Genomic DNA, 12,046 nt, shown 5'->3' on the forward strand with positions numbered 1-12,046 from the left:
TGTTCATTCATTCCATCGTATTTATTGAGTGCTTACTGTATGCAGAGTAATAAAAAAATAATAATTTTCATTATTATTGCAAGGTAATCAGGTTGTCCCATGTAGGGCTCACAGACTTCATCTCCATTTTCCAAATGAGGTCACTGAGGCACAGAGAAGTGAAGTGACTTGCCCGAAGTCACACAGCTGACAGGTGGCAGAGTCAGGATTCGAACCCATGACCTCTGACTCCCAAACCCGGGCTCTTGCCCCTGAGCCATGCTAAGTGCTTGGAAAGTGCAATTCAGCAACAAAATGGTCGCATTGTGCTCTCCCAGGCGCTTAGGACAGTGCTCTGCACACATTAATCAATACGATGGAATTGAAAATCCAAGTCAGGGGTCATGGGTTCGAAACCCGACTCTGCCACTTGTCAGCTGTATGACTTTGGGCAAGTCACTTCACTGTGCCTCAGTGACCTCATCTGGAAAATGGGGATGAAGGCTGGGAGCCTCACGTGGGACAACCTGATGACCCTGGATCTCCCCCAGCGCTGAGAACAGTGCTCTGCACATAGTAAGCGCTTAACAAATACCAACATTATTATTATTATTGTGCTCTTCCAGGCGCTTAGGACAGTGCTCTGTACACAGCGTTCAATCAAGACGATGGAATTGAAAAGCGTTAAAATCGAGAGGAGTTTGGGGGGCCAATACTACTAATAATAATACTACTAATAATGATAATGTTGGCATTTTTAAGTGCTTACTATGTGCCAAGCACTGTTCTAAGTGCTGGGGTAGATCCAGGGTCATTAGGTTGACCCACATGAGGCTCACACACATCCAACACCACCACCCCCAGAGGTGGCTTTCGATGGTAAAGGAGTGAGGCAAATCATCTTAGGCTGTACAGTTACAGCGGCAGCTGTGTTTAAAGATTTCAGGCCCAAGTTAAAGGTGGCACCTGTGTGGACAGTCAGTCAGTCAATCAATTGTTTTGAATGCTTACTGTGCTTATAGCACTGTACTAAGCGCTTGGGAGAGTACACTATAATAATAGACACATTCCCTGCTCACATCAAGCCTACAGTCTAGAGGGGGAGACAGAAACTGTACTCGAAAAGGGAATGGAACTAAAAGGCAGTGAGGATTCGAACCCAAGGTGGTGATGCAAGCAAGGAAAGTAACACTCAGAGACAGTGTTGGATAGATCAGAAAAGGGAGGAAGGTGACCGAGTGCCCGTTCACCTCCGGAGAGGTACGAGTGACACAACGGCCCCCCTCTCCTGTTTGGCTGTGCCTTTATTTGCAACGTATAGGAGAAGTAGCCAATCACAAAAGAACTCGGACAAGTGTGTTTTCTTCAATGACAAAAGAGACTCTTCAAGCAGGCCTTATCTGTTTTGGGTAAGAAGCAATCTCCTGTCCAAGCAGGCCTTATCTGTTTTGGGAAAGAAGCAATCTCCTTTCCCCCGGAATTTGGAATTTGCAGATGTGATATACATCCCACCTGAAATGGGGGACTTCCTGAGACAAAAACAGAGTCATTTAAATCAAAAGCTGCTATGCTCAGAATGCTGTTTTTAACAGATATTAAATCCCCATTTTCCAGATGAGGTCACTGAGGCCCAGTGAAGTGACTTGCTCACACCCAGCTGACAAGTGGCAGCGGCGGGATTCGAACCCGTGACCTCTGCCTCCCCAGCCCGGGCTCTCGCCACGGCCGGGAGCGGAGCCCCGCCCCCCGTGACGTCAGCGGTCAGGCCCCGCCCTCCCCGCCGCGGCTCGTCAGCGCCCCCCAGCGGCTCGGCCCGGCGCGGTCCAGTGGCGAGGAGCCGGCGGTGCGACCGGCTCGTTCGTTCCTCCATCCTCCGGCCCCGCCGCCCGCGGGGGGCATGAACCCCGCCACTTCGCCCGCGGGCCGCCCCCCGCCGCCCCCGCCGCTCCTGCTCCTGCTGCCGCTGCTCCTGCCGCTCCTGCTGCCGCTGCTGCTGCTGCTCCTCCCGCCCCCCGCCCGCAGTGAGTGGGACGCCCCGGGTACCACTTCCCCCCATCCCGCCCGGGGGAGGAGATGCTCCCGTCTCCATGGCAACGCCAAAGCTGGGGGGACCGGGGAGATGCGGCGGGGGGCTGGGGAGGGGGAGCCTCTCCTCTCCAGACTGAGGGGCGAAGGATCGATCCACGGAACTCAGTGGAAAGAGCCCGGACTTGGGAGTAAGGGGTCATGGATTCGAATCATTCATTCATTCAATAGTTTTTATTGAGCGCGTACTTTGTGCCGAGCACTGTACTAAGCGCTTGGAATGTACAAATCGGTAACAGATAGAGACAGTCCCTGCCCTTTGACGGGCTTACGGTCTAATCGGGGGAAACGGACAGACAAAAACAATCGCAATAAATAGAATCGAGGGGATGAACATTTCATTAAAACAATAGCAGATAAATAGAATCAAGGTGATGTACATCTCAATAAAATAAGTAGCGTAATGAAAATATATACAGTTGAGCGGACGAGCACAGTGCTGAGGGGAGGGGAAGGGAGACGGGAGGAGCAGAGGGAAAGGGGGGAAAAGAGGGCTTAGCTGAGGGGAGGTGAAGGGGAGGTAAAGGGGGAGCAGAGGGAGCAGAAGCAAAAGGGGAGCTCAGTCTGGGAAGGCCTCTTGGAGGAGGTGAGCTCTAAGTAGGGTTTTGAAGAGGGGAAGAGAATGAGTTTGGCGGAGGTAAGGAGGGAGGCCATTCCGGGACAGCGGGAGGACGTGGCCCAGGGGTCGACGGCGGGATAGGCGAGAACGGGGGACGGTGAGGAGGTGGGCGGCAGAGGAGTGGAGCGTGCGGGGTGGGCGGTGGAAAGAGAGAAGGGAGGAGAGGTAGGAAGGGGCAAGGGGATGGAGAGCCTTGAAGCCTGGAGTGAGAAGTTTTTGTTTCCTGCGGAGGTCGATAGGCAACCACTGGAGGTTTTTAAGAAGGAGAGTGATATGCCCAGAGCCCGGCTCTGCCACTTGTCAGCTGGGTGACTGTGGGCAAGTCGCTTCACTTCTCTGGGCCTCAGTGACCTCATCTGTAAAATGGGGATTAAGACTGTGACCCCCACGAGGGACAACCTGATTACCCTGTATCCACCCCAGCGCTTAGAACAAGTGCTCGGCACATGGTAAGCGCTTAACAAATACCAACATTAGTATTATTATCCATCAATCGAGGGTATTTATTGTGCGCTCCCCGTGCACCGAGCGACAGCGTACTGAGCGTTCGGGAGAACGCAGTCGAGTTGGAAGTCAGAGAAGCAGCGTGGCTTGGTGGAGAGAGCACGGGGTGGGGAGGCAGAAGACGTTCAAATCCCGCTTCCGCCAGTTGTTTGTTCGTTCAATCCATTTAATCGTATTTATTGGGCACTTACGGTATGCAGAGCACTGTACTAAACGCTTGGAAAGTACAATACAGCAATAAAGAGAGACAATCCCTGCCCACCACGGGCTCACGGTCTGCGGGGCGGGGGGACAGAAAGTAGAGTCCTTCGAATGGGAATCGACCCAGCGACTCAAGGATGCCTAAGTATTCACTACTACAGTCCTCCGCTCTACCACCTGAGCTATCGAAGCAGACGCTTGTCTGCTGTGTGACCTTGGGTAAGCCATTTCACTTCTCTGTGCCTCAGTTCCCTCATCTGTAAAATGGGGATTAGGACTGTGAGCCCCACGTGGGACAAACTGATTACCTTGTATCTGCCCCAGCGCTTAGAACGGTGCTTGGCATAGAAGAAGCGCTGAAAAAATGCCATCAGTATTATTATTATTGTTAAGTCATGATCAAGGATCAATCAATAGTATTTATTGAGCGTTTCATGTGTCAGCACTGTATTGATGACTTGGGAGAGTACGGTAAGTTTCATTCATTCACTCGTATTTACTGAGCACTTACTGTGTGCAGAGACCTGTACAGACCGCTTGGGAAAGTAATAATAATGTTGGTATTTGTTAAGCGCTTACTATGTGCAGAGCACTGTTCTAAGCGCTGGTACAGTACAACAATAAACAGTGACATTCACTGCCCACAATGAGCTTGCAGTCTAGAGGGGGGAGACAGACATCAATACAAATGAATAAAATGACAGATATGTACATAATTGCTGTGGGGCTGGGATGGAGGGCAGGGCAAAGGGAGTAAGTCAGGGAGACGCAGATGGGAATGGGAGTTGAGGAAAAGTGGGGCTTAGTCTGGGAAGGCCTCTTGGAGGAGATGGGCCTTCAATAAGGCTTTGAAAGGGGGGAGGGTCATTGTCTGGCGGATCAGAGGAGGGAGGGCGTTCCAGGCCAGAGACAGGACGTGGGCTAGGTGTCAGTGGCGAGACAGGCGAGATGGAGGCACAGTGAGAAGGTTAGCACTAGAGGAGCGAAATCTGTGGGCTGGGATGTAGGAGAGAAGTGAGCTGAGCTAGAAGGGGGCAAGGTGATGGAGTGCTATAAAGCCAAAGGTGAGGAGGTTTTGTATGATACAGCAGTGGATAGGCAACCACTAGAGATTTTTGAGGAGACGGGAGTGACGTGTCCTAAAGGTTTTTGTAGAAAAATGATCCAGGCAGCAGAGTGACATATGGACTGGAGTGGGGAGAGACAGGAGGCTGGGAAATCAGCAAGGAGACTACTGCAGTAATCCAGGTGGGATAGGATGAGTGATTGGATTAACATGGTAGCAGTTTGGATAGAGAGGAAAGGGTGGAATTTAGCAGTTGTGAAAGTGGGACTGACAGGATTTGGGGATGGATAGAGTCCCTAGACCCCAGCCGTCCTCCATTCCCGCCAGGAAATGTTTGGCCTGACCCGTCTCAAGCACTAAGCATCAGACCTATTAAACTTCTCGCCCCTGGCCTTCTGGACAGAGCCAACCCCCCACCCCCATCCACTCGGGCAATGATGGGCTTCTGATCTGCTCTGCTTGGCTTTAGCTCAACTAGGGCCTCCTCTGGTGTATTTTTGTAAGGGCTGGATCAGCCCCATCCTAGGTGACTAATGCACCTGAATTTCTTCTTTTCTTCCTACTTCCAAATCCTTCCCGGTCACCACCCATCTCCCCCCAACCCCCGAACACACATATACATGCACATATCACCCTATTTCTTCCTGTGAAAGCCTTCTTTCACCTTTTCTTGCTTCCCTTTTAGTGCTTCTCCTGTCTCAGCACCAGTGCTGTTTTCATTTTCAAATGCTCCAATTTATGCCCAAAATTTAATTAAAACTATGCAAAACTCCAAGACCACCAGTAGGTCTCCCTCTGAAATTAGGCAGCTAGGAAAATCACTATTGTTGTCTGTACAGGATAAGTCATATCAGATTGCAGGAAGAGATGTCTTTAAATTTGATTTAGATCATTTTGGCACCCTTCAGCCCCAGAGATTTGAGAATAATAAGACCTTGAATTTCATATGATTGCTTTTATTTTCCAATGTGTTTTTGCGTCATAACCGAGTCCAACAGTCATTTTGCAGGTCATGGCACCGGTCACAGGGGCACAAGGAGAAAGAGTGTAAACCATCCCCATTACTGCAAAAGCAATTTCAGGGCATGTCCAACTTCTGCTTTGAGCAATGCTCACCCTAATGGCAAAGGGACAGAAAAGACATATTACAATATTTTCACGGACTAAAGGTGAAAGACATTTTCTCTCCCTGACATTTGCCTTCGTACCTGCGGTCTCACCTTTGGCATTATCATTTTGAAATACTCTCTCCTAATCCTTTTCAACCTCTTGGCTTCCTTGGACACTGTTGACCACCCCTACACCTTGGAATACTCCTCAAATATTGAGATCGGCTGCTTAACAAAAGCATTTGACATCAGCAACAGACCCGGGCTCTGGCATTTATGAAAGAAAAGTTTGGCATCCCTCAGAAGTTCATTAGCATCCCAAGATAATTATAACAGAGATGAGGCCGGCTGCATGAGTGCTTAGTTCAGTGTTCTGCACATAGCAAGCACTCGATAAATACCCTTGATTGATTGATTGCACCAGAATATTACAGTGTCTGGCACAGCGTGATTCTATTTATTACTTGATTCTATTTATTTGCTACTGTCTTAATGAGATGTTCATCCCCTTGAGTCTATTTATTGCTACTGTTCTTGTCTGTCTGTCTCCCCCAGTTAGACTGTAAGGCCATCATAGGGCAGGGACTGTCTCCATCTGTTACTGATTTGTACATTCCAAGCTCTTAGTACAGTGCTCTGCACATAGTAAGCGCTTAATAAGTACTATTGGATGAACAGCGTAAGTGCTTAACAAATTTAAAAAAAATAGGAATGGCCAAGTCCGGTCCTTTCCCCTTCACCAGTGGAGTAAAACATAGCTCTGTATTAGGTCCCGTGTTGTTCAAATCATTCAATAATAAAAATACTTCTGGTATTTGTTAAGTTCTTACTGTGTGCCAAGCACTGTTCTAAGCACTGGTTAGAGTTAATCAGGTTGGACACAGTCCTTATCCCACAAGGGGCTCACAGTTTCGATCCCCATTTTCTAGATGAGGTAACTGAGGCCCAGAGAAGTGAAATGACTTGCCCAAGGTCACAGAGCAGACACGTGGCAGAGCTGGGATCAGAACCCATGACCTTCTGACTCCCAGGCCCATGCTTTACTCCATATGCCATGTAATCCTCTAGACTGTAAGCTTGTTGTGGGCAGGGAATGTGTCTACAACTTTGTTATATGGTACTCTCCTAAGCGCTTGGTACAGTGATCAGCACACAGTAAGCGCTTAATAAATATGATTGATTGATCAAACTATTCTATGCTGTTATATTTGAAGATGTAAAGATACAACTAGGATTCTGGAAGATGGTGTCAGAATATGCTTCTGATCTTTAGAGACTTGATTCCAAATGAACAAGAAAAGAGCATCAAGAAAAGTTACTGAATCCATCAGCCATCCAGGGGCTCATATGCTGATGACTGTTCTGAAGCACATACACAAGAAGCAGTGTGGCTCATTGGCCTGGGAGTCAGAAGGACCTGGGTTCTAATCCTGGGCCAGCCACTTGTCTGCTCTGTGACCTTGGGCAAGTCACTTCACTCTCTGTGCCTCAGTTCCCTCGTCGGTAAAATGGAGATAGAGACTGTGAGCCCTGTGTGGGACAGGGACTGTGTCCAACCCACCTACCTTGTATCTACCCCAGTGCTTAGTATGGTACCTGGCAAATAGTAAGCACTTAACAAATACCACAATTATTATTATTATTATTATTATTATTATTAAGCCAGGGAGATGACTATAAACCACTTTTCAAAATCAGCAAATTGCACTGACAATTAGCCTGAAGAAGACCAAAGTATCAGCCTTCACCTGAAAATCCCTACAAACCACGACGGATCTTTAACCAAACCGAATGCCATCCTTGAATTCTGCAAATTGGGCAGTGCTCTTTGCAAAAATGCAAGAAGTCAACATTCCAAACAAGAAGATGAATATGTCCTTTGGGTGACAGTCCAAGGACATCAAGCTTCACACCAAACACAAATCTATAGAGCAGTTGTATTGTTCAATCTCCTAAACCACCCTGAAGCCAACACAGACGCTACATTCAACTTGTAGAGGAATTCCATCCGTATCCCCTATATTCCATTCTCAACAATCAGCCAGTCAGTTGTATCTATCTGAGCACTTACCGTGTGCAGAGCACTGTACTAAGTTCTTGGGAGAGTATAGTGTAACAGAGTTGGTAGATATGTTCGTTGTCCACAGTGAGCTTACCGTCTTGAGGTGAGACAGACGTTAATGTGAATAAATTATGGATGTGTACAGAAGTGCTGTGGGGCTGAGGGAGGGGTGAATGAAGGGTGCCAATCCAGGTGCAAGGCAACGCAGAAGGGAGGGGGAGAAGAGGAAGCGAGGGCTTAGTCAGGGAAGGCCTCTTGGAGGAGATGTACTTTTAATAGGCTTTGAAGGAGGGCAGAGTGATTGTCTGTCAGATATTCCAGGTCCTGGAATGAGGTTTAGTCCATTCATTCATTCAGTCAATCGTATTGATCGAGCACTTACTGTGTGCAAAGCAGCGTGGCTCAGTGGAAAGAGCATGGGCTTGGGAGTGAGCGGTCATGGGTTCAAATCCCGGCTCTGCCACTTGTCAGCTGTGTGACTGTGGGCAAGTCACTTAATTCTCTGTACCTCACTTACCTCATCTGGAAAATAGATTAAGACTGTGAGCCTTATGTGGGACAACCTGAATACCCTGTATCAACCCCGGCGCTTAGAACAGTGCTCTGCATATAGCAAGCGCTTAACAGATATCAACATTATTATCATTATACTAAGCGCTTGGGAGAGTACAATGTAACCACAGACACATTCCCTGCCCACAAAGAGCTCACAGTCTAGACCACCTATATCTAAATAATGCTAATAGTCACAGCGGCCACAGGTGTTTAGCATAGTGCTCTGTATAAAGTAAGTGCTCGGTAAATACCAGTGATTGATCGATCACACTGCCGAGTGAAATACTGGGAGCCGATCAGTTGATTGAGACACGTGAGGAGAATGGGCAATAGCCACTCTGTGATGAGCTGAAACGAGGAGAGCAGTAAATGGGAAGGATCAAGAAATGTTTAAGACGTGATGAAACAAAATCTCCCGAGATGTGGCATGGTGGTGGATAGCTAGGAGACACCATTAGAAAGCAAAACAACTCAGTGTTCAGAAATTGGAAATTAGACTCCCCTGGAGCAATGATTTCGGGAAGATTATTACACAGAGGAGAAATGAACAGTGCCAGGGTCAGTTAGTGTGTGGGAAGCAAATGCAAATGCGACAAAGTTCACAACTTGAAAGGAACTGTCACCCACTTGCGCACACTGGTAAAGATCTCGTCGTCAATAGCGTCGGCTTCCTACCCCAGAGAACAGCTAACTATACAAATAAGTAGGGAGAAAAGGGGGCTTTCTGGAGAAAATTAATTCCGATTTCCTCAAGCAACCCACTTTCTCATAAAAACAAATCCAGAAGGGAAAACAAAAGGAGAAACAGAATGCATTCCATTACTTTTAGGTTCAGTGACTTCTCTTCTTTGGGCCTGTTGTCATTTTCATATTTGCCCTGTATTTTAGATCCTGGACATGCAGTGCTTATTTTCTGGTTGGATAAAATATGGAAATTCTGTACAGTACATCAAGCAACACTGCTTCCAACTCAGGGAAAAATAAACCACCGAGGCGTATTTGTTGTCAAGAGGGTGGGTAGAAGTTGCAGCCTAAGAGTAGGGCAGGATGTACTCCTTTATTTAATTTGGAAATTTTCCATACAGTTGGTTTTATCCTTTATTAAAACCATTTTTTTTCTTTAGGTGAATGTGGGCCACCCCCCAAAGTAAAGAATGCCAGACCCACGGAGACTGTCCATACGAAATACCCTATTCGCACTATTATATACTATAAATGTTTTCCTGGTTTTGCAAAAGACCCCAAGAAGTCAAATGCTGTGGCTTGTCTCGCAAGTCATGAATGGTCATACCCTGAAAAATTTTGTATCGGTGAGTCCTTTAAATTCTTCTGCCTTGGAAAAGAGAAAAACCTTTATCAATCTTTTTGTGAATCTTCTTGAAATCGTCTCTTAGATTTTATTCCTTCACTGTTTCCTAAATCATTCTATCATTTTCAGAACAGGAGGCAGTGTGGTTTAGTGGGAAGAGCACGAGCCTGGGGGTCAGAGGACCTGGGTTCTAATCCCAGATCCCCCACTTGCCTCCTGGGTGACCTTGGGCAAATCACTTAACTTCTCTGGGCCTCGGTTCTCTCGTCCGCAAAATGGGGATTCAATTCTTGTTCTCCCTCCTACTTAGGCTGTGAGCCTCATGTGGGAACTGATGATCTAGTATCTACCCCCACACTTAACACAGTGCTTGGCACATAGTGAACGCCTAACAAATACCACAAATATTATGTGCAACTCATATGAATTTTTCTGCTTCACATTTCAATTTTTGGTGCTTCCTTTTTCAGCATAAAAGAGGAGAATTGATAGCAGTTGCTATTTCCAAATGACATAATTTCTAAAGGGTTGAAAGAAGAAAATTTTTTTTCCATTTGTCATAAAGGGAGCTACTAAAATTGCCAATACTGTAAATGGGCAAAATTACTTTGAGCTGTAAATCCATATTGAGATGAATATGAGAACTAAAACATATTTTGTAAATCATAATTTTCAAAAGAGAGTGGAGCTTCTTTCAAATACGTCATTGAGACACTTCTAAGGTCTGTTCTGTTGGGGAATAGAAAGAATCCTTAAAAACAAGCTTCTGCTGCCATTTTAAAACTTTATAATGATCTATTCATCTAAATTTTACAGTCACATATTAATCTGCCAAACAGACCTATGTTTTATTATTATCCTCAAAGCTCGATTGCCAAGTTATAATAATAATGGTGGCATTTGTTAAGTGCTTACTATGTGCAAAGCACCGTTCTAAGCGCTGGGGAGGATACAAGGTGCTCAGGTTGTCCCATGTGGGGCTCACAGTCTTAATGCCCATTTTACAGATGAGGTAACTGAGGCACCGAGAAGTTAAGTGACTTGGCCAAAGTCACCCAGCTGACAAGCGGCTGAGCGGGGATTTGAACTCATGACCTCTGACTCCCCAGCCCGTGCTCTTTCCACTGAGCCACACTGCTTCTCTGAGCTTAATATTCACACCCACACAGAAAATGAAAAGTTGTCAACTATAAAAGGGCCATACTCTTTTCTAAATGTTTTATTTCGTTATTCAATACCTCCCCACCAGTCCTTCATAGTCAAATCATTAAATCTCCCAGTTAACTAAGAAAGTGCTGATATGATGGAGTACAGTTATATTTATATTGCCCCCAGAGGGTGATTTTTAATGTGCTCAATAGAGCACGTGGAACTTCCTCCTTTTCCACCACAAGCTGTGTTCACCTCCTCCCACCTTTTCCTTTTCTATTGCTTTTAATTCTCCTTTCGATCTCCATCCAAAGGTACCGACATTTCACTGTGAGCTAGGGGACAAAGTCAGGGCAGATCTTTGAGAGGGCCATGACTTTTGGGCGGTGGGGGGGAGGTGTTATTTAAGGGGTGTGACTCTGTGGAGCAGAAGATTCCCCACTGGCCTTTAGTAACATCTTTAGAGATTGGTCATGGGCTTGATAGTGTAGAGAGAAGCCCCTTTTTCTATTTTCGAACCCCCAAAAGTCTGGGCTCCAAAAAGCCCCAGCTGGAGCTGGGACCCTGGAGTTAGAGGAGAAAGAGCAGAGCAGAGCATCATTATTATGAATGATCTCTAATGAGCATCCGTGGGTGGTTTCTGACAGATGTACAACAGAAGGGGAAGACTCTTTCAGCCCTTGAGAAGCTCCCACGCTAAGGAGGAGAGCAGAGGGGAAAGTAAACTAGAGCCATCCAGATGGCCACACCAGCAAAGGCATATTCAGTCATTCAGCTGCATTTATTGAGTGCTTACTGTGTGCAGAGCAGCGTACTAAGCGCTAAGCACTGTATTAAGCAATAAGCCCGGATGCTGCCGTTTCAGTATTGGTGATTCTCAATGGTCATCCCCTCCCTCCCCCCCAGCCCTTGGGGGGCCGAACAGCCCTCCGCCAACAGCCCGGGAAGGGGCTGACACGTCTGATCCAGATGATCCGGAGCTCTGGAATGGGAACTTCTCAGAGGATGCCCCTCTCCGATTTATTCAGTCAATCAGTCCCATGTATTTATTGAGCGCTTACTGCATGGAGAGCAGTGGACTAAGCGCTTGGGAGAGCACACTATAACAATAAACGGACATGTTCTCTGCCCACGGTGAGCTTACAGTCTAGATTTAGGGACTCCTGTCCCCAAGAATGACTTGCAAAGGAGTGGACCAGGCCCCGGCGCGAGCTGCATTGTGGAACCCCGGCCGCAGCGTGCCAACGACGCAGCTGCCAGCTGCACTGTCTGCTCCCACAGCCAGCTGCAGCGGGCTCCCACCAGGGCCCCTCGGGACACAAAGGCCGCTGAGCGGGTGGGGACAGCCAGCTAGTTGCTCCTGCTTCTCCTGGTCGTTTGGCCAGCACGACGTATCACTCAGCCAGTC

The 12,046-nt window shown here is 47.3% G+C and overlaps 1 protein-coding gene across 1 annotated transcript in view; it reads left to right on the forward strand.

The window, feature by feature from the left end:
- The first annotated feature begins 9,310 nt into the window (after positions 1-9,310).
- LOC114813132 (C4b-binding protein alpha chain-like) overlaps positions 9,311-12,046 on the forward strand; it is a 67,966-nt gene continuing 65,230 nt past the window's right edge. Inside the window, exon 1 of the mRNA XM_029068190.2 lies at positions 9,311-9,490. The gene's annotated coding sequence lies outside the window, so the exon portion shown is untranslated. The remainder of the gene's footprint in view (positions 9,491-12,046) is intronic.

This window comes from Ornithorhynchus anatinus, chromosome 7 (genome assembly GCF_004115215.2).
Source record: "Ornithorhynchus anatinus isolate Pmale09 chromosome 7, mOrnAna1.pri.v4, whole genome shotgun sequence".
NCBI lineage: Eukaryota > Metazoa > Chordata > Mammalia > Monotremata > Ornithorhynchidae > Ornithorhynchus > Ornithorhynchus anatinus.